The sequence below is a fragment of the Falco biarmicus genome, chromosome 5, assembly GCF_023638135.1.
Source record: "Falco biarmicus isolate bFalBia1 chromosome 5, bFalBia1.pri, whole genome shotgun sequence".
Taxonomy (NCBI): Eukaryota; Metazoa; Chordata; class Aves; order Falconiformes; family Falconidae; genus Falco; species Falco biarmicus.
The window spans coordinates 65,351,190-65,373,591 of record NC_079292.1 but is presented as its reverse complement, the minus strand read 5'-3'; positions in this window follow the sequence as shown (position 1 = coordinate 65,373,591).

Genomic DNA, 22,402 nt, shown 5'->3' with positions numbered 1-22,402 from the left:
GGTGAGTTTACAAGATGAAAGCACCATCAAACACTTGAAGTTTCCATCAGTTTTGCCCAGCAAACACTGAGAGTCTTGAACTGATTACAGTTTTGGATTTTTGAGGAACAATCAAGGTCATGCCACGTCGATTGATCCCTTGTTTTCTATTGAGGTTACAGTCTCCTGTCTACATTTTGGAGATAAACTATACAAGCAACAGAAGGTCACAGACTATGAATAAGGCTTACTTCAGGAAATAAATGAGAAAGTTAATGATTTTCAATTAATTTTAGAACTGCAAATTCATGCCTTTGTAAGGTTGCACTCCATGCAAAGGTTGAGTTCATTACATTTTAAATCCTGAAAATAAAAAATGGAAAGAAAACATCCACCCATAATTTACCAAAATAAAATGATCAAGACCTTTCAGCTGACATGAAGTGCTGTAATGCAATTTACCGTATGGAGACTTGAATTGTAATATCTACCTTTTCCCTGTGCAAAGACCTCAGTTTCATGTTAGAGTCATGGTAACAGCTCTCCCAATGCTTTCATTTCTATCAACAGTAGAGAGGGACAAGCTATGAAATGCTTTACATTATTTTTTTTATTCTGAGACATTAATGAGGCTTGTAGACACTGTGAAGTATTAAAATAAAGCATCTATCTTCATTGAGAGATTGACAAGAATATGCTCTCTGTTTTGGAATCATCTTATTGCCTACAAGAGAGAAATATCCAGATGTTGAAGTTGCAGGAGTCCAATGCTGTGGAAAGAAATTAATAAAATTTAATGAGATTCTTCATTAATTGAAACTGATTGGTTTATGGTTATCCTCTAGCTGACACGTACCACTAGCCTCCTTATAGAGTACTAAGCATTTTTTCCCCTGCTCTCATTATCAAAGCTAATACGAGTCAGCAAATGCAGAGGGCTATTTTCTGCTTCTTACTATGCTGAAAGAGCGATTTGTTACACATTTCCTGCTATGCCTGTGTAATCCGGCTGGTCAAGAATTATTAAGCGCTGTCATCAAAGGAACTGCTACGGTGGCTGCTCAAAGGCCTATCAGATATATAAATAGTAATCACGCAAAATAAGAGATGGTGAGTTCATACTGAGCCAGCAGCACCTATCCCACTGAAAAAATCCAACAGGCTTTCCAAGACTACCCTCAGGGATTTCCTCTACTGATGTACAGCCCTGAGAACAGCAAAGACAGATGGGCTGCTAGACAGCTCGTCTGCAAGGATGAGCTCAGCAGTAATGGTGGTGTTTATCTATCCCCAGTGCCAAAAAGTGATAAGTCAGTTTTCAAAATAATAATGGAGCAGGTCCACACATTGTAAAATAAGAATATTTCTAAACATGTGTTTAATCATCAGGTTTTTACCCATCATTTGCGTGACACAAAAGTAGATGTATGAACATGTTATAAAAATGTGGGGCCTGAACTAGTGAAAACACGGGCTTGCTCATCTGCCTGCTCTCTGTTCTCTCACTTGCTAGGGATAAGCTACCAGTTCGCTTCCCTCACTTCTCACTAGTCTGCCTTTCTCCTTTATTCCACTGCCCATTTCCCACCTCATGTGCATTTCATCTCATGCCCTTTCTCTGTCATTTTGTCTTTTGCATAAAGTATACATTTCACACTGTTTCCCTGAGACAAATTTTTGTTCATAGTTTCCAAGCCTCTCCATGATATCCTAGACAATCGCCACCATCAAACTGAATGTCTTTGTTATTTATAAATGATCTATGAAGCATATGGAAGGAGCTAGTGAATGTGGCCAGAGTTTTCTTTTTCCCACGTACGTATTCTTTGTTTAATTTCACCTCGTCTAGCAAGTGACTAGTCTTGAAATGTCCAGTTGTATTGCTGTATGAGGGTAAAATGCAAAGAATTGTTTTCTTTTGTGATAAAATACCTGAAACAAATTAAAAATAAGAAAAAAAAAAACCAACAAAAAAAAACCCAAAGAAAAATTGCATGAAAAGAGAAACGTCCTGCTGAAGATGTGTCTTACCTGCTTAAGGAAGGGTTTAGTTAAGCACATAGAGCTTTGTTTCTCTATCAAACTACAAAGGGTTTGGATTATGCTTGACGTTTCAAAAAGCAGGCATTTGCATAGTTTTACACAAAAGTGACAGCATTTGAAGATGAAGTATGGCTCATGTCACAGTCAAAAGAAGTAAAAGCTGCAACTAAACTACAGATTTAAACAAAATTAATGGATTAATTTCTCAAATTTCATACCCTCAGTCTTTTTCACAAAATCACTGATAAAGTTGTGGAAGGCTCTGCAGGGAAAGACAGTGTTAATTTCTTTTCTCTTAGCTCAGTTTTTTGCATTTAGGACTCAGCATATGCAAAAGCACCTATTGAATCCTCTATAGTGGATATCTAGTAATCAATAGGCAACTGTGCTCTTGCTGAGTCCAAATGGAAAATGATGCAGCACAAAACAAAATGTGCTAGACTAAAACTTGAAGTCCCTAGTTGTTCTCACATTTATTTAGTCACATCTCTAAATGAGCCACAGGAACTGCAGAATTTAGCTTCCTTCATTTCTCTTATTGGTGAGTTTATCTGGGAGGTTATTTCACCCTCTTACTTAGCAAACATGAAAGAGTCTGGTACCGAACTAAGATGACCTACCTTAACCAGCTTTTGTAAAGTTTGAAAGCATTAATAATTACATCAGTCTAGCAATCTGGATAATTGGTCTTTGGTAACAGACTTCAATAGGCATTAAAAAAACTCCAAACATTACCTTGGGTGCAGTATCAGTATTTCTGAACCAAATAATTTTCATTAGATTACAAAAAAATAAAACAAAGTTACTGAAGGGTAAGGCAGTTCAAAGTAGTTCTCCTCTGACCAGCCATGGATTTAAAAGAAAGGTTCAAGCATTGCTGTTCATCTTTCCACCCTCTTCACAAAATCTCAGATTAAAAAGTTGCGAGCCCTTGTTTTTCACAAGCTTCCTACAGCTCCTCTGAGGCTTAAAAAGGCTTTTTCAAAACCAGGAAGTTTTTGAAAACATTTTGTTGGGATTGAACTAACAATATGAAATTTTCTTCATGTTCTTTTGCAAAAAGCCTCTATAAGGAAAACGATTCTTCAGAGCTTTGAAGTTTTATCACCCTGTTTCTTCAGGTATTTCAGAAAACTTCAGTTCTTCAATTACGGCAGTCCTGAGCTTCCTTCAAAGATGAATAAAAATAATTTCAAATATTTTTTTTTCCCCACCAGCATCTACCAACTAGTCCCTACAAGTGTGAGACATACAGGGTTACTGAAGCTTTATTGTAGCAGACAAAACGTGAGAGGGTGAGAGGAAAGTTCAAGTGAGACATGAAGATGATGGACCCGAGTATCAGCAGAAACTGCCACACTTCTGACTGCAGTTGCAGACAATGACCTAGATGCTTTGAGGCCATTAGAATGAGTGCAATAAAAGTGCTTTTTAAAGTGACTTGAAAGTGCTATTGTCCCTACAAATGTAAACTGTTCCTGCACAAGTCCTGAGATCCATGTATCAGGCAGACAACATGTAAATTCCCTTGATTCTATGTAATAAAACCATTTTAAAGAGAATAGGAGTGGGTATTTTGAGTTGGTCTATGCCAGTTCTGAGGAGAATACAAGAGCAGCAGCTCTCCAGTGCATATCTCCACTGGATCTTGCATATCTCATGTCTTAACCACGTATCTCTTGCCTATCTCCACAGGGCAATATGTCTTTTTAGTATCTTCCCATACCCCACCTCAGGTACCTGTTCATGATTAATTTCCAGAATATGTGACCTTATGAAAAGCCTGCTTTTCAAACATGGGGACATAATTAAAACATCTGAATTTTGCATTTGTACACTCAAAACTGGCACTGGAGGAGTTAGCAGTTGCACTTGCAAATAAAAAGAACAGTTGTGCATTTTAGCACAGCACCTGTCTTTGGCAAAGGTATTTTTGCTATGCCAAGGAGAATTATTACACATAAGCAGAGAGTATGTTTGTGATTTGGAACCTTCTGTCTCTTCTGTCTGTCTCTTCCCATCTGTCTCTAATATAAACATAAACATCTCTACTGGAATTTCTGAGCGTGGAAGTTTGTGGCCACTGTTTGTTGGTTAATAGTCACGATGAAACTGCCAAATACACCCAGAAGCTCAGCTCTTTCAGTTGGATTTAACACGTTTTTCTCAGTTTGGGATTCATCAGTGTGAAATACCTGCTTAAAGGCAAGGTATGCTAAAAGGGTCTACGCAGCCTCCTGTCAGCAGTTAACTTTCCCATGTGATGAATCACTACATCCCACATGGTCCAAAGTACCTGAGTGCAACCAGCTTTCCTGGGCAAGATAGAGAGGGCTTAACAAATCTAAATGATCCCCAAGACAAACACAATTTGCTTGTCACTGACAAATGCAGTGATTAGTGGGGTATTCAGAAGTGAAACCTCTCTGCCTCCTCTGACAGCTCTCCCCACTCAAGTTTACCTTCATTTCAAGCTCAAGCCATGTTTCCTGTCATAACGTCAGACCATGCTGTGGCACAGAGTTGGTCCAGATCAGAGCACACAGTCATGTTTCTGCCAAATTACCCAAGCACTGATAGAGTGGTGAAGCTGGCTTTCTTCTCTTATGTCAGCTGTGGGAGGGAAGACAAGACTTGATGAAGCACAAAGTCTGTTCATATAAGGTGGTCCTGGCAATGTTGTTTTTACCAGGTAGTATAGTCTACTAGTCTTTATGGTGAGATATATATACATATATATGTATGTATATGTGTGTGTGTATATATATATATATGGGTGATATTTTAAATACAAATCCATTCTATGTTGTGGTTTGCACATAAGCACACACAGAGTTGTGTTGGTATAACTCGTGGAGGTAGGGACAGCTGGGAATGTCCAAAGCTGGGATCCCCTCTCATGTCCCTATAGCCTACATTTATGACCTCAGTCTCTGTACAATAACAGCTTTAATAACCTCCAAAGAAGAACTAAGCTTTCCTCCACAGTTTAAAATAAGAAATCTCTTCTGCCACAGCAATCTGTCTGTCTGTATTTTAGTACACTGACAAACTCCCTAACCTCTGCTACTGAGTAGGGTAATTAACACAAGTGTGTTAATTGTACAGGTGGCATCTTATAGATCACAGCAAATACATTTACACAGTATATATGTTACTTATGTTTTTATATTCTAATGCAATAATAAGCATTTTAGTACCAGCTTCTGCTTCAGGCTAACAATACATAATGGAGTCAGGGTAGAAATTAATGAGTAGTAATTTATGGCTTTGTACCTACAATTTCCATGAAGATTCGTAGATAATGGGGAGAAATCTGATATTTTTACAGCTGACGTTAGTAACTGAAGTTAAAGCGTGTCCTAAATAGTTGTCTCATTAACCTTCTCCAGTTCATAGGCTGGACGGGATATGACTACAGCTGACATAAAACATCTAGTAAGGTGAAGAAAATTAGAAAATAATTTGCAGGCTTGACCTAAGAATCTTATAGTTGTTCTGACATATCAAAACAGGGATGTGTCAGTGGTAAAGGAGTTTTGTGAGGAGCTGGCTGCTACTGATTTCATTATGCCCTAACTTAGGGCTGAAGTGGCTTGGTTTTATGAGTAGAAGGAGGGTGAAAAAGAGTGATAGAGGAAGTGATTTAGCTAGTAGTAAAGTGGCCTTGAAACAGAATCCATCTATTTTAAATCTTCTGTGCAGCAGTATGACACATTGTCTTTATATCAATTACCATTTTTTCTCTTTTGCTTATACTTTTGTGCTCTCCCTACCATGGTGTGAATTCCCATGCATCGCTGCTTTTCCCAGAGAAGGCAAAACCTGATGTCAGCCACACACTGCCACCTTCAAAGGACTTGAGCAAAAGATGCTACTTGCAAGGTGATGTACTGAAGGTCTGCTGACCACTGTCCAGGTCTGTCTGGTACTCAATTAATCTATGAGCCATTAAGTAAATAAAATCTAAAGCTGTTTCCCTGTTTCTCTGAAGTATCAATACATTTAGCACAGTCTGCTTAGGCTCCAAGACATTACAATAATAGAGTTAGGAGTACCCCACACACTCATCATTTTCAGGGAATTCAGCCTCATGCCCTGCTCTTCTCTTTAGAAAGAACACAGATCACATATGTCTTTTTTTGCCTCCCCCCACCCCCCACCCTCCCCCAGTCCTGTTTGTATTCCCCCATCCTTCCTTCTGGAAACCTTCCCAGAGTAGCCTCCCCTCTCCTTACCTGCCTTGCTCTAGAAAGCACCTCCGTGCCAGCTAGCTTGCCAGGGGAGTTGAAGCAGCCAGATTTATTGCAGCAAAATGACCCAAGCCACTCTTTTGTCTGGTCTGTGGGTGAACAGGAAGACCAAACCCTCTCTTACCACCTCTCTAGGCCACAAATGCATTTGGGACTTTCTGATCATGTAAGGTACCATTTAGCCAGTGCAAGATATTGCTAGTAGTGTTCTGAAAATTAACACTGACAGCCAAGACCAATTAATATAGCAGTATCTATGGTAGGTACTTACGTGTCCTCTGTGGCTGTTACATCCCTGCAACCCACAATCTGTCATTTACTTATCTTCAAATGGCTCACAATGCACTGAGAAGAAACTCCCAAATTTGTCTTTGTTACTTGCTTAATTTGGTGAGAGAGAAAAATTATTGAACTACTGTTAAACAATTGGGTTTTTTTTTCTATTGGAATACAAAAGATGAATCTGTGTGAAAAATCTGTATATTTTGATAATCTAACTCACTTCTTTTGATGAAGAAAACAAGGTTTGGGTTTTTCCTCTTCTGTTCTGTATGTTGCACGCTTCCTTCTTTGCACTGCATTACCTCTGGGGTAATGAGAAATTACTCACCCAATTCAGGCTTTGCCTATAGCTTTCTTCATGCTCAGATTGCAAATATATCCTGGAGATTTCAGCCTGGACAGGAAAAGGTGCATGAACAGACATGAATGCCTATTTGTGGACTTGCAAATGCAGCACAACCCAATGGGAAATGGCTTCTATTCACTTGCTGTGTTGATTAAGTTACCTGGCTTTTCTGTGTCTCATTTATTCCTTCTATAGAATGAGAGGTGCTTACCTTCTTTGTCTGGAACAAATTACTTCTTGTCCCAGTTCTGGTTCTTTTGAAGTTTTCCTGGATCATTTTTTCCGTGCTGCTTATAAAAACAAGTGCCTGTATTCTGTAGTCATGCCCCGAACCCCACTGAGAAACTACATTTCCATTGCTTCTGAACATGCAGTCAAGCTGCTTTTTGTTTACATTACTGAAAACCCTTAGCTCAAACTCCATCGTGATTTCTGCCAGCCCCTCCAGGCAAGTGCTGCTTCATACTATATGCAAACTAATGTCTTTAGATGGGCTGCCCTAAGCCTATTTATTTCATGTCTGGCTTAATAATTCTCTTCTTTAGGTCATTACAGGCTTCTTTTCTTTGGTTTGATTTTCTGATTCCCTGAGGCCACCACAATATGTCCTAGCATTCCCTCAAGACTTGGGTTCTGGTTTATAAGCTGTCAGGTGACTGCTCAAGCAATAAAAACCCCACAGTTTTGGTTTATGTATTGGTAACAGGTAGCTGAAATGTAGCTTACCTGTAGCTGTGCAAAAAATTGAGAAGAATTAACTTTAAAAGCAAAAAGTTTGCTTTCAAAAAAATAAAAATAAAAGCTTATCAATAAGCAAGGACTCATCCGTAATAATTAAAAGAGAGTCATGTTACACAGTACAGTTAGCCTCCAGTCCTGCTTTCTTTCACTGTCTCCCCCACGGTACTTTTGATAAAATTAGTTCCTTGGCTCTACCCCAGTGGTTGGCTTCCTCTCACTGACCATTTGAAATCGAGCCAGATACCTGAAACACTGGCTGTGGCAAATACAAACAATCTTCTATAAAACCCCAATATTTATTAGACCCTTAAAAATTACTTAATAAACACAATAGGGTTGCTACTTGTTTTGTTTTGTTTTGTTTTGTTTTGTTTTGTTTTGTTTTGTTTTGTTTTGTTTTGTTTTGTTTTGTTTTGTTTTGTTTTGTTTTGTTTTGTTTTGTTTTGTTTTGTTTTGTTTTGTTTTGTTTTGTTTTGTTTTGTTTTGTTTTGTTTTGTTTTTAATGCAGAGAACAAGAGTTTGTGATGCTATCTTGAAGAGAAGATATCTGGGTGTGTCAGAATACAGGAGCTGACAGCAGAACATACATGTGTGTCAGCACGCTCACACTGAGGCTGTTCTCGCTGTTCCCATGGAACACTAAGGTCTTTTCACTGGGTCACTACAGCTGTATTATGTCTAGGGATGGTGAAATTGGTACTTGCTTTCAAAAATAGCCCGATTCAAATTCTGTGCTCGTACCAGCATAACTACTAAGTGCGCCTGAAGGCAAAGGGAACGTTTCACAGCAAGTGAGGAGTGAGTGAAAGAGGATTTGGTTCAACCAGGGCCATTTGTAACCTACTTGGTAGTTTGCGAATTTGGTGCTAACCATTGCAGCTCCTACTGACGACTGTTTTTTTACTGACAAATACATTTTGCTATAGGTACTGCTAGTCCCCAGAAGTCTCCACATAGCATTTTCCAGATGACACTTACTTTTAGGAACTTTCCATACCTGCTTCAGAACCTCCAACAACAAACTCCTCAAATTCTTTTTTTTTGTTGTTTGTTTTCTGTAAATTCATGCAACCCATTGTTACATCTCATTAGAGCCCTTTAAAGCATGTTATATCCATTATGATCTTTTATTTATTTTTACAGTTGAAATGTGAATTAAAACTTTAGTCTGTTCTTTCAGGTTACCTTAAAATAGTGTTAATTTTAGAATTACTTTGAATTACAAGTCAGATTAGAAATTATAAACTGAGTTCCCCTTTTAGAGTAGCTGATTGTCCTTCTGGAGCACAGAGCATCTAAAGACAGTTGTAGACTTCCTTATTAAAAAAGGGCTTTTTTTCACTCTGTAAACTGAATTTGTCACTGGTAGAAATGGTGGCCAATAGCACTGAATAGTAAATGTGCTGTTTATCTATAAAGTCCCATGAAACATTCCTGGCAGCCACTCTATAAGCTTTTCATCTATGCATAATGTTACATTCATCCAGGCGGGAAGGTCAGACCACATCTTGGAGTGCATGGGGAATTTTGCTTCACTAAAGGTACTGTTTCCATGAATTACTTTATCAGAACTCACCTTCTGTAGCTATTTCAGGTGTCCTCCTCACTCTGCCTATCTGGATGTTCAAGTGATTAGCCCTTTGAAAATCATGCATTTTTGGTTTGTGGGGTGGCTCTGTCTAAGAATGGACACACCAAACCACTCACAGAAGGAAGGCAATAGAAAGTCCCCATTGATTTCAGTGGGAATTGAGCTAGATCAGGTTGAAACAAATAATACCTTGAAGGCTTGAGACAGCTTGATTTTGTTTATTTTTGCCTTAATCTCGCTGTGACTGAAAAAAAAAATCCTCTACGGAATAACCTGGCTTCTGTTGGCAGGTATATTCACACAAGCAAAACGTGATACAATGCCAAAATATTATACTGATGTTTTATTTGAAGTGGACACCTGCACATCAGGAACTGGATTGCAACCAATAATTCATTTCTTAATTCAATTCAATTCAATTCAGAAAGTTCTAATGGCCATGATAAGCTATACAAGTGTAGCCAAAGGATTAAAGAGGAAGATCTTTCAGATACATGTTAGAGGATGGGTTTAATCTACCCAAGTAGGAGCTATATACTTGGAAGAGTTTGGTATTTGACACACATTTATCCACTAGAGTCCAACCCTAATCTGATATGAAATTAATGTATCTTTTTCTCTACAGATGATGCAGAGTTTTCCTTGTTTTGTAGATAGATAGATAGATAGATAGATAGATAGATAGATAGATAGATTTTTATGTGGACCTAAGTGTGAAGTTTATTCCTAACTACATCAGTAAAACTATTTTTTTGCAGTCCCTCGTGATATGGACATTACAATGGAAGTCACATCTTTGTCTTCCCACTGTCACTTTGTTTGCGAGGTCGGTAATAGCTGGGTTGGTCCTGTGGGTTTCCCTGTTTGAAGAAGTCATAGTCAAATGCATACATACAGAAGAGAGTATTTGAAACAAATGGCTCTGTTTCTAATGAAAACTTTTTGATATGGATAATCTTTTCCTAAAAAAATATGAATATCTAAATTCTAAGTTCTTCCCAAATGAGATTCACCTCTGAAACTTAAAATTTTACTTTTTTTTTAAAAAAAGTCAGTTTTAGCCTGGTAAAAGTGCTGAAATGTTTTTTGGAATCCACAGTTACCATACGGCACAATACAGATGAAATGTCATTTTATTTTTCTCTTGGTAACAACTGTAATTTTGGAAGACTGCCCAGTACACAAAAAATTAGTGAGGCAAGAGGGTTTACATTTAGGTGTACTTAGTATTTCCCCTAGGTAAATAATTGTTTTCCCCTTTTCTACCTTTGCTGTGTCTCCAATGACTTCAGTGAAGCTTCTTCAAACACATATTGGTCAAGTACATTGGCTGCAGTATCTGCAAATATAACAACTCTTATTGCTGAACTTTAACCTTTCCATACTTTTTGAAGACACCGTCTCAGAAAAATCTGTCCCAGACACTTCAACTGGCCTGAGAGCAAACATGGGTACTATAAGAAAGAAACCCTTGGAAATAAGAAATAAGCAAAAGCCAAATGTGGAAAATACATTGAAACTGAATGCTAGACATGTTGCTGCAGAACTGACTACTAGATATTAAGACCAATCATGATGATCTCTAAGAGATGTACTCATAGCAGGAGAGTTGCTGAGACCATGTAACATCCTTGTATGTTACTCACTGTGGCCTCCCTACAAGAAGAAGTGGCTGAAACATGGTTGAGCTGTCAGCTTTCAAAATTTGGCCTTCAGCATAGGGTGGAGGGCCCTCACTCTCTTCCCAGGAGGATAAGCTCTACGTACATATTTCTTCTCATTCAAGTGAATGTGTTCTGTGGCTTTACTTTGTGAAAGTTGAAAGGCAGTGTGTTGGTTATTAAATCTTGTAAGGAAGACTACTGAAAGCAGCGTTCCTTATCTTCACACTTACGTTTATGTAATAGCTACACTGAATTCTACTTTTGAGATAGTTTGACTGAAACATCTCCTCTCCTTCATTTAAACATTTTTTCTGTCTGTTGTGGTAATGTCTGTAAGCTTCAGTCATGGATGAGAGTCCCACTCTGCTATGCTCTGTGTACATAAATAAGAGAAAAGGGAATTCCTTCTCCTATGGATTTAAACTTTACAGGTTTCCAGCCCTTGAAACAGCTTCTGCTTTAACAACACAGCTGATAAACTGAAGGAGAAAACTGTCCTTCAATCTGCTCTTTCATCTCAGGTTATCTGACTCTGACTGATGCCATCCAAAACTGAGTAGGAAATGATTTTTCACCCATGAACATTTTAAAGTCCTTTCTTCCTCTTTCCTGGGGAAAAAAAAATGGTGTTTCCTAGTACAGGAATGTTAATTTGGAAACACTGAAACTTGAAAGAGACATCACAGGCTTTGAAAGTTGCCTCTCAGACTGCTGGATGTGGGAGCTCTCCGCTTTATTAGCATTCTGATAACAACTCCTGCATCTGCCTTGGTAAATACTGCAGAGATTGGGCAGCTGCGAAATCCTATTGTATGCTGCTAAAGTGAATGCTAACGAGGATCCTGAGGCAGCCCTCCCAGTTCCAGCTGGGGATATTAAAGACATGAAACCTGTCCTGTAAATAAGAAAAAAGAAAAATCAAACAAAGGAGTAACTTAACAACCTTCTATTATGAAAAGTCAAAATATTGTTTCCCAAGGGATTTCCTCCATCTGATGTTTAGTTCAGCTTCCTAAGTACTGTTTCGATTGGAAGAATCAATGTATGTGGGTGGTGGAAGAAAACAAGCAAGCCAGTTATCACCAACTATGTTGAGAACCAAATGTTGGAAATTTCCTTCATGCAGCAAGCTGTACTTAGTTTTCTTCAGAAACAAAATAAGTTTTAGATACCACAGAGGCAAGCTTAGAGCCTCATGTTCTGGTCTTACACCATTATTCCACAGGCACAGATGTAATTTTCTGACTATTTCTCTGAAATAAGCTTCCTCCCCACACACCACACACACACCCCCCAAAATTACAACATCTATCTACATGCAGACATCCTAAACAACAGTTTCAAGGGAGTTGCTTCACCCTGTCACCTCAAAAGCTGTTCAGTCATGATCTCTCTCTTATTCCTTACCTCCCATCACCAGCAGACAGTTCAGCTTGGGGCAGAAATGAGGAAGGACAGTGAGCTCAACCAGCCCTACAGTCTGAACTGCCGGGGTTTCTCTTGCTGCCAGTGATCTTCACCAAGAAGAGAAAGGACAGAAAGGTCTCCAGCTACCATTCATAGGAACACCGAATCACAGATATCATAGACTCATTTAGGTTGGAAAAGACCTTTAAGATCATCAAGTCCAACTGCTAACCTAACAGTGCCAAGTCCACCACTAAACCATGCCCCTAAGCACCACATCTACACGTCTTTTAAATACCTCCAGGGATGGTGACTCAACCACTTCCCTGGGCAGCTTGTTCCAATGCTTGACCACCCTTTCACAAAGTCAGGAAATTTCCCCTAATATCCAATCTAAACCTTCCCTGACACAACTTGAGGCCTTTCCCTCTTGTCCTGTCGCTTGTTACTTGGGAGAAGAGACCAATACTCCCACCTGCCTAAAACCTCCTTTCAGGCAGCTGTAGAGAGCAATAAGGTCTCCCCTGGACCTTCTTTTCTTCAGGCTAAACAACCCCGGCTCCCTCAGCCGCTCCTCATAACACTTGTGCTCCAGACCCTTCACCAGCTCCGTTGCCCATCTCTGGACACGCTCCAGCACCTCAGTGTCCCTCTTGCAGTGAGGGGCCCAAAACCAAACTCACCATTCCAGGTGCAGCCTCACCAGTGCCGAGTACAGGGGGATGATCACTTCCCTTGTCCTGCTGGCCACACTAGTTCTGATACAAGCCACCACGATGCTGTTGGCCTTCTTGGCCACCTGGGCACACTGCTGGCTCATACTCACCCAGCTGTAGACCAACACCCCCAGGTCCTTTTCCTCCAGGCAGCTTCCCAGCCACTCTTCCCCAAGCCTGTACTGTTGCAAGTTGTGACCCGGGTGCAGGACCCAGCATTGAGCCGTGTTGAACCTCATACAATTGGCCTGTCCAGGGGGATCCCTGCAGAGGCTTCCTGCCCTCCAGCAGATCAATACTGCCACCCAACTTGGTCTCATCGGCAGTCTTACTGAGGGTGCACATGATATCCTCGTCCAGATCATGGATTAAGATATTAAACAGAACTGGTCCCAGTACTGAGCCCCGGGGGAACACCACTTGTGACCAGGCGCCAACTGAATTTAACTCCATTCACCACCGCTGTTTGGACTCAGACATCCAGCAATTTCTTACCCAGCACAGAGCACACCCATCCAAGCCATGAGCAGCCAGTTTCTCCGGGAGAATGTTGTGGGAAACAGTGACAAAAGCTTTACTAAAGTCTAGGTAGACAACATCCACAGTTTTTCCCTTTTCCTCTAAGCAGGTCACCTTGTCATCGAGGCAGATCAGGTGAGAGGAGTAGGACATGCCTTTCATAAACCCCTGCTGACTCTGCCTGATCACCTAGTTGTCCTGTACATGCCACATGATAGCACTCAAGATGATCTGTGCCATAACCTTCCCTGGCACTGAAGTCAGAATGACAGGCCTGTAGCTCTCCAGTGATCCTTCCAGCCCTTCTTGTAGATAAGTGTCACATTTGCTAACTTTATGGGGGTTACTAAGAAAAAGTAAATTAATGAAGAGCAGAAAAACACTCAGTTGAGGTGGTAACACAGAGACCGTGAGTAGCATGGATACTGATGTGATTAAAATCCAAAAGCATGTTCATCGGTGTGCTAATGGGTATCTTTTCCCTCTTTCTCTTGTAGGTGTTGTAGCTGAGAATCATTAAAAATGTCATCATTAAAAACCTTTTACTCAGCTCCATTGATTTAACTTGCAGTATTCTCAGAAGCCTGTGGATCAATGTATCTTCTGCTCTGATTCAAAAACCCAGTTGAAAATTTGAAGTCATTTGACTTTTGTTATGTGGCCATTGCAACCACTCACTATACTGCCAGACTTAAGCTGCCAGAACACCAAGACTCTGCTTAAAAATAGGCAGTGTGCTTTGACCTACTCTTAAAAATAAGTTTTTAACTAGAAGAGTCTTTGATCTTAGGTTAGAAGTCTGGCATTCCTAGCCTGGAAATCCCAGATCATATTCTCTTTCATTTATATGACTGTAATTCCATTAGCCTGATGGTTTACAATTACTGCAGCTAAGTGAGGGAGAATAAAGCTGCCAGAGATATGTATGTAATCTTTATTTACCTATAAATCATTCTGTGAATTGTCAGGTCTATCACTATGTAATGATTTCCAATGGCTAAAAAACTTGTGACAGAGAAACTCTTTCCGTCTATAGTGCTTTAATAATACCTCAAGAATCCTCTTTGCCTTCTGAGGGTATTTTGCAGTTTAAAGGTGTAATATGTTATCCAGAAAGACAGAAATATATGAAGACTGAGGCTTAGGGGGATCAAGAACAATAAAGTGAATTTTTGAGAATATCAGGATATAAGGTGGCATCCTGATCACCCCCTTTAAGTCATGCTGGAAAAAGAAAGGATGTGGGGATGGGCAGAGGTATGTTTTTGAAAATCTTCCAGCATCTCTGAATCTGCAGGGGGCTGTAGGTTTTGGGAGCATTTCCAGGAGATATGGGATTCCAATGAATGGATATTCAATGACAGCAGAAACAGGTTGATAACTTTCTGATATTGCGCTGCTGCATACTCCTTGCGGCGTGTGTCCAGAAGAAGTCCTCTTCAATTGCATACTTCTCCCTAGAACATTGTGGGAACATCTGAATCATGCAATATGTGTCAAAGGCATGTTAGATGGACTAAAGGGTAATATCTGATCATTGTGGTAGTACTGACATAACTCAGATCTTCCCAGAAGTGTCATGGAATCCAACTGGTCTGATCACTCAAACGCCCTTACAGAGCCCTCCAGGATATTGTGAATACAGTCACAATGAAACATCATGGGCAGAACTGCAGCACTATCTGCGCCACACAGGGCATGCTACATTACCTTCACACTCTACACAGGAAAGTTTTTAATGGGGAACAGTGTCCCAGGTGGCTAGTGCACACCCCACAAGGCCATGAAGCATGGCTCACACCACATTACTTTCTTGCCATGCACAGCATTTCTGCATCTTCTAATACCCTGGTCAAATTTCTCAACACATGTAGGATGTAAGTTTTTCTCATTTATACTATCATGATACTTAGCACATTATACAGCAGGTCGTCACATTGTGGACTCTGAATCTGGGAAAAGAACCGATCTATGATATTGTATTGATATAATTAAGATATAAAGAATCACTAACAGAGACTGAAACTAAAACGATTAACCGGACTTATTGAATAAGCTCACGAAGATGTAGCAAGCTTCTGAGACACCTGGGATATAGCAATAGACAAGAGAAGTGGGATAACGGAGCACTGCAGTCAAAACCATATAGAACAGAGAACAAATGAAGTTCTGTAAGAACAGGTAGTGTGCATGTTCCCCAAGAAAGTTCAGCTGAAGTTTACCTTGTCGACCATCAGAGGTCTCAAAAGACCCCAAGAAAGACCCTTAAGGAGCAAAGTGGGCATACGTAAGTGCCTTATGCATATGTAAATAATTTTGGGGAAGTAGTTATAATAAGTATTCGATTTCAGGGTTGTATGATGAATATATATGTTTTCTTATAATAAATGCATGAACACTGGTCAGATGGGTATACATGATTTGAGATGCCAATCTTTGTGTGCCCAGAGCTGCAATAAAGAATGCCTGTCTTCTAAACTTACAAAATGAAGTCTAGAGGGTTTTCTTTTTGCCATTGTTTTGGTATAAATGGGATAAAAACATCAAATCTCAAAAAAAGACATATGAATGAGGAAACTTTTTCCCTGCTGTCTCCGCATAAATACTAGTGCAGGACAAAAATTAATAACAAACAAAAATGAAAGAAGGCCTGTGACACAATGGCCACTGCCACTTCGGGGGCAGGAAGCCATTGCTGCCCAGGATATGGAACATTTAAAGAGATTGTCAAGAGACTGTGCTCATGCAACACCATAAGACCCACCACAGACAGAAAGCTGTCTTTGGAGAGAAGGAAAGTGAGACATCTTACACATGTGTGGATGGTGGCCTCTTCTCATCACAGGCACGGCAATAACTACACTATCAGCAGAGCTGCGATCAGCCTATAGCTCCATTAGACCTGTAGTCTCACCACAACCAAAATTACTGTTCAGCATTATGACCCTGCTATCCCACAAAGATTTCTTTAGTACAAGGCTTCAGGGTTGACTTTTCCCTGGTAAATCCTCCTTCTCCTGCTTCTCTGACCAGCGTCAGGAAGTTTTTCAGGAAGTGAAGATAAACAACGTCTCTCCTAGAATGACCCTGTACAAGCCTTCCATGATTCTTCAGCCTCTCAGAGCATTCCAGACACTGAACTTCATTGAGTTGTTATTGAAAGGCCCTCAGGGGTGCCTGGATCTCTGGCAGACCAGGGTGTTGACAGAACTTTCTTCTCCCCTTGCACAGGTTGTATAGTGCCCAGTAGTCACTGGTGATCAGGAAGGATCTCTCCATCCTGAAAAACAAATGTGACAGCTTCAACAGTTTCCCAACTTCACCTCAGAACTGGAAGTCTGCACTGATGATGGTAAGCATTATTGTCTTTAGACTAGACAATAAGAATTGATTATGTACCACTGACATCCAAACTACCCTTAGGATGTACCCTCCTAAAAATGCCCCGGTATTTGATCCTAATATGGCCAGATTCCACCAACCTCCACCACAGTAGAACTGTATAATCTTATGATGAGACACCAGTTTCAGCACTGAACAGTCTTCTGAGAATATATCTGCTGAACAAGGACTGGAGAAGCGTAGGGGAAGGAAAATAACAGCCTGCAGGTGCATTCATCATTCTGTTTGCCTCTCTTAAAAGTGTTCATCTGAATACACATGTTGATGCACTCAGGCAGACTGATTTTGCATTGGTCATAGACCTCATGCTCTAATAAAAGATTAGATTCATTATTTGAGTGTTATTAACTCGGTGGATGCTTCATTTTACGCTCACCTTCAAAACTACTGGCAATCAGCCTGTCCCAGGTGGCTCTGTGCCAGGCCCAGCAGGTTGTTGGATTTATTGCCCACAACCACCACTTTTGTCCAGATTTATCACACCTCAATGTAACCATTAGCATCCTTGATTACCTTTTCATCTTCACAGGTTTGAAACGTGAGTTTGATATATAAGATCTCCTCAAGCAAGGACATTTCCTCTCCAACAGGAATGCTGGATGGTACACAAACAACTAGAAATATCCCATCAGCTTTTTCAGATGCACAAGGTTTGTAGCAAGACTTTCACTCAGGCCTCTGAATTTCATTTTAAGAATATCAAGTGTTTGGGTTTTTTTCTGATGACTATTCCATTCCATCTAGTAGCCATCATTGTATGTCTATGTTGTTCCTTTAAGTTAGGATTTGCCTCAGCAAAGAGAGTTAGTGATATCTACCTTCCAGCATGAGGAAAAAAGCAAGATTTATCAGGTTTCTGCCCTCTCCAGTTGCAATGCATGAACCAGTTTCAATAGGTTTGTGAAGTGTGGACTTTTTCAGTCAGAATAATCCAGATCTGGGACAGCAATCTTAAATAATGAACAATGAAGGGAGCAGAAGCTTAGCTAGAAGCCATAGGACCTCTTTACTAATTCTTCAGATAAAAAACTCGTCCCATACAATCCCCCGTGCTTTTACAGACCTATCCAGAAATACCCGCAAAGCTCCTATACAATTGTCCATTCTCTCTCAAGCGAAAAACAGTAAAAGGCAGGCTGACTCTGGAATACTGAGGCTAGCGTTTATCCCACTGACACAGGGCTGTTGCAGGTTTTCCTTGCATTTCCTTGTCTGTGTCTCTTGCTGCAGGCTGCAAAACTGGAGCAGACAGCAAGTGGGTTTGCCCCGTGTTTAGACAACACCAAGTAAAAATTTGTGGAAGGCCATAGCTATGTATCCAATGATAACAGTGAAGATTTCTCTAAAGCATATTGCAGAACAAAAGGGATCATTTTACTGAGCTTGTTTTCTCCTCCAGTGGATTGTATTCCTGTTACAGTTGGCAGCAAACTTCATGGAAAGGATTCTGAGGGACTGAGAACTCCTGCTTCTCTGCCTGGCATTGATGACAAGTAAGCCTTTTCATAAGGCTCCTACAGGATTTGTGTTTGGATACTTTTGTTCCTGAGGGACGTGATTCATTGTATGTTATCCAGGATAAAACAGGTGGAGAACTATGAATGCTCAGAAGGTCTTGTGCCAGGTGGTACCGGGGCAACAGAACAGTTCAGTCCCCTTGCCTCAAACAACTTGCCCTCCTGCCTCATGGCACACCAAAACCCCCAATGACTTGTGGGCACTGAACTAGCTGTGAGCACAGCTAAATGCAGTCACAGTGCCCACAGAAGCAAAGCTATGGAGACAGCACGCTTCCCACCACTTTGCATTAAATGGTATGCACCGCATGAGGCGGTGCTAACACACAGGGGATACTAGTCTAGTAAATCCAACTTGGGTAAGAAGCAAAACCATAGGAAATATCACAGCATGACATCTGATGAACCTTCACTTTGCCAAGTTGAACTGTCTATGCCCTTTGAACTATAAAATTTCCTGCCTCTCTCTTGCAACAGTCAGGACCACAGGTTAAAAAACTGTTGTTTGAGAACAGTATTTCAATGAAACCTGGTGAAGAAAAGGAAGACACAAAGTCATCTTATTAGGATACAGTAAAAGGGAGAGGTGTTATAGAATGGGAACCCCAATGAAAGGAAACATGACAGAATAGGCTTCATCCTCACTATGCATCAGAAAATACAATTAAAAGCACAGTGCAATACAGATTCATTTGCAATAACACTTGGAGTGCTGGTTTCACCACCTGTTTACAAGGAGATCCTTGCACATCTTTCCTCTGTACACTTTACGTCCAGCATCCCAAATTGTTTTATTGTCTTTCTAAAACTCCTCTTCTGCCTTTGCTCCATTCCCTCTTTCCTAGCCTGGAAATTTCTTAAGTACATGCCTTCTTCATAACCATAAATAGTCACACAGAGGAGGGCTGTAATGGCCATTGTCCTGTTAGATGGAATAAAGATTACAGCTGATGGATAAGAAAGAGGTTCGAAATGGTAAAATTGTAGCAATGAGTCCCCCCAGTAGCCTACATTGTCTTAATTCACTTGCTGCTTGGATCCAAACAGCCACCAGATCACCTGCTTTCTGTCACTGCAGATCAGCTGTTGTTCACAAATTTCAAATGTTTGTGCCAGTAATTAAATTGTGCCAGCAAAGCACTATTAAATTTAGTTATTGCAGAAAGGAGCTAAAATAATTTATCAGATCTGAGTGGATCATCAATGAGTTTTTGCATATAATGAAAATGAGAATTGGGTCAGCAGGAGGAAGAGGAGACATCAATTAAAAAATACATCTATACTGGAGTCTCAAAAGCCATTAACATTGATTTCAATCCAGGACACAGGGCCTGGCTGGCAAAAAGAGTGGAAAGATAATTAAAGAGGCTTTTTTTTTTCTCCCTCTAGTGTCAGAATACAATAACAGAGCTTCAAGAAGTGGAAGTAAATAGGATGTAATTACTCTAGAGAGCTATAAAAGGTTATGGAAAGCTGTTGATGCTACTGCTTTTGTTTGGATTCCTTTCCTATCTCCATTTGCATTTTTAAGGTTGAATATTTGCTTTTAATGGACATGAATGCAGGACTGAAGCTGGAATTCCTTCTGCCCCCTCAAACTGTTCTTTCCACAGGCTCACCATTGCCCTGAAGTGTTGTGAGAGCTCCTCTTGCTGAAGATGATTCAGTCAGCCAGGTTCCTTACAGCTGGATCCTGTTCAGGTAGGGGTGGTAACATGGACTGGCTTGGATTAACAGTAGTTTGATGTCTGTAATATCCGTGCCATAAATAATGTAACTATTCTATTCTTGAATTCAAAGACGTGTCACTTCTGAGTCAGCCCAGTCCTGCAGAGACTATAGATGACATAGATGTGCTTCTTCCATCTTCCTGCAAGTAAGCGTTACTCCCCACTCTATTTTCAGGTCTGTATGGTCTGCTTTGAATGACCCAGGCTGGACAGATGTATCTGGAAAAAAATAGCACCAGAGCTGATAGATGTTCATAAGAACTTCATTGCACATTGGGTCCAAGAAGATTTTTCAGGTCTGCTATCAGCTATTCTTCTGCTTGTGTCTGAAACTTATATTTTTATACTCAAAGTCTGCAATTTTTTCCCCCTAATGCATCTTTCACCATTTGTGATAGCATTCACAGATTTTAATTGAGGTTTTGCACAATGCTTTCCAAAGAGCTTCAGGTATCAGAGCAGTTTTATTAACCCTATGGGATATAGATATCCAATGGGAACACTGAGAGCAATATTGTGATTTGCTCATTGTTCTATATGTCTTTCAAATCCTTCACCAGTATACCAAGCTGTTTTGTTTAGCAGCAGTTCCACGCACTTTCACCACCGTCATGCTCTGTCTCCTTTTCTGGAAGTAGTTCTGAGAAGGCTGAATTCAGAATATTTAACTCATACTTCTAGAAAACTAGTAATCCCTAAGAAATAGCACATGCATCACTGATGTAATCCTTATACCCTATTTTAGGAGTCTATGTGAACTTTAAGCCATGCACTGGTGTTTGCTGGGCTCTCATAGCTGGATAACACAAGGATGGAAGGTTTGTATTCTTCCTAAACTTACTGTAATCAGGTTAGAAAAATCAGAACAAAGCAATTCTGTGTGTTCTATGAATATGGCCTTGGTTGGCACATTATTAGGCCTGATTCCACTAATTAGTGGAAACCAGCTGTCCAAAGGCTCAGGGTGTACTGTTCTTTACTCAGGACAATACTTGAAAACCTTTTGGTGCTATACCAGGCACACAGGTTAGCTGGTTTACATGTGCCAAATCAAGTTACACATCAGAATATGTATGTGTTACATACAGAGACAAGTTTAATTTAAGATGCTGTTGGAGCATGTAAGTCAACAATTTACATTAGAACTCGTTATCAGAAGACCACCACATCTTGATTGGAGATGTAGTTGATATAAAACCTCAGAAATGGTGGCCAAATGTCTTCTGGGAACACTTCACTTTCTTCCATTTGTTTTTCCTGTTGGCTGCCAGAATCCAAGCCAAACAGCTTTTAAGAAACACTGCATAACTCATAGATCTTGCCAGATTGCTGCCTCTAAGTATGGCAATTGAAGCTAGCTGTTATGTTTGTGACTAGTTATTTCATATGAGCAATGTAGTTAAAAAAATATATCTATCCTGAAATGCACATTCAAGACATTTAGAAGAAAAGCAATTCAAATGCAAGTGTAGTTTTGCAAGGCAAACATTCCCCAACGTCCACCTGGTGGATACATTTGCACCTGTATGTTACCCAAAACATTTCAATGTACGAATCCTGAATTACATGCCTATCTCTATCAAGCTGGCTTAAAAAAAAAAAAAAAAATCATAGAAATGACCTAAGGTATTACACTGATATTCTTTCTTCTCTTTGTTAGGTAAAAGAACCGTTATTACTACTGTCCTCTTTACATTATGAGTCAGTCAGTAACACATTGCATGTAACTGTTACACATTGTTGGGAAACAAAACCAATTGCAGCATGAGCAGAGAAGGGAGGAAAATAGGGAGACAGATCTTCAAGAGAATGCCACACTTTGGCTGTCATTCTGGAAGTTAATTTTACCAGAGTGTGACTGCACTTTTTAGCAAAATCACTTGACAAATAGATGTCTCAGCAATTACAGTTTGACCATTTTAGCTGAAGTCTCATTAAAGCTAAACTCTCTGACAAAACAAAGAAGCATTTTGGTGCAGATTATGATGTGTACTTAATGTCGGGGGGTGGGGGGGTGGGGGGGCAGTGTCTGCATATCAGTTGGAATTTGACTCCTTTTGTTCACTTGCATCCACTTGCATCACATTTTGGCATGATTCCTTGTCTTACATTTACATCAGTCTGAGAGGAAGAGCAGATGAGTGATCTCTGAAACCTCTGGAGAAAAACAAATATGTTGATTGGTCAGTCTTGTTTTGTTTTGCTCTCTGAA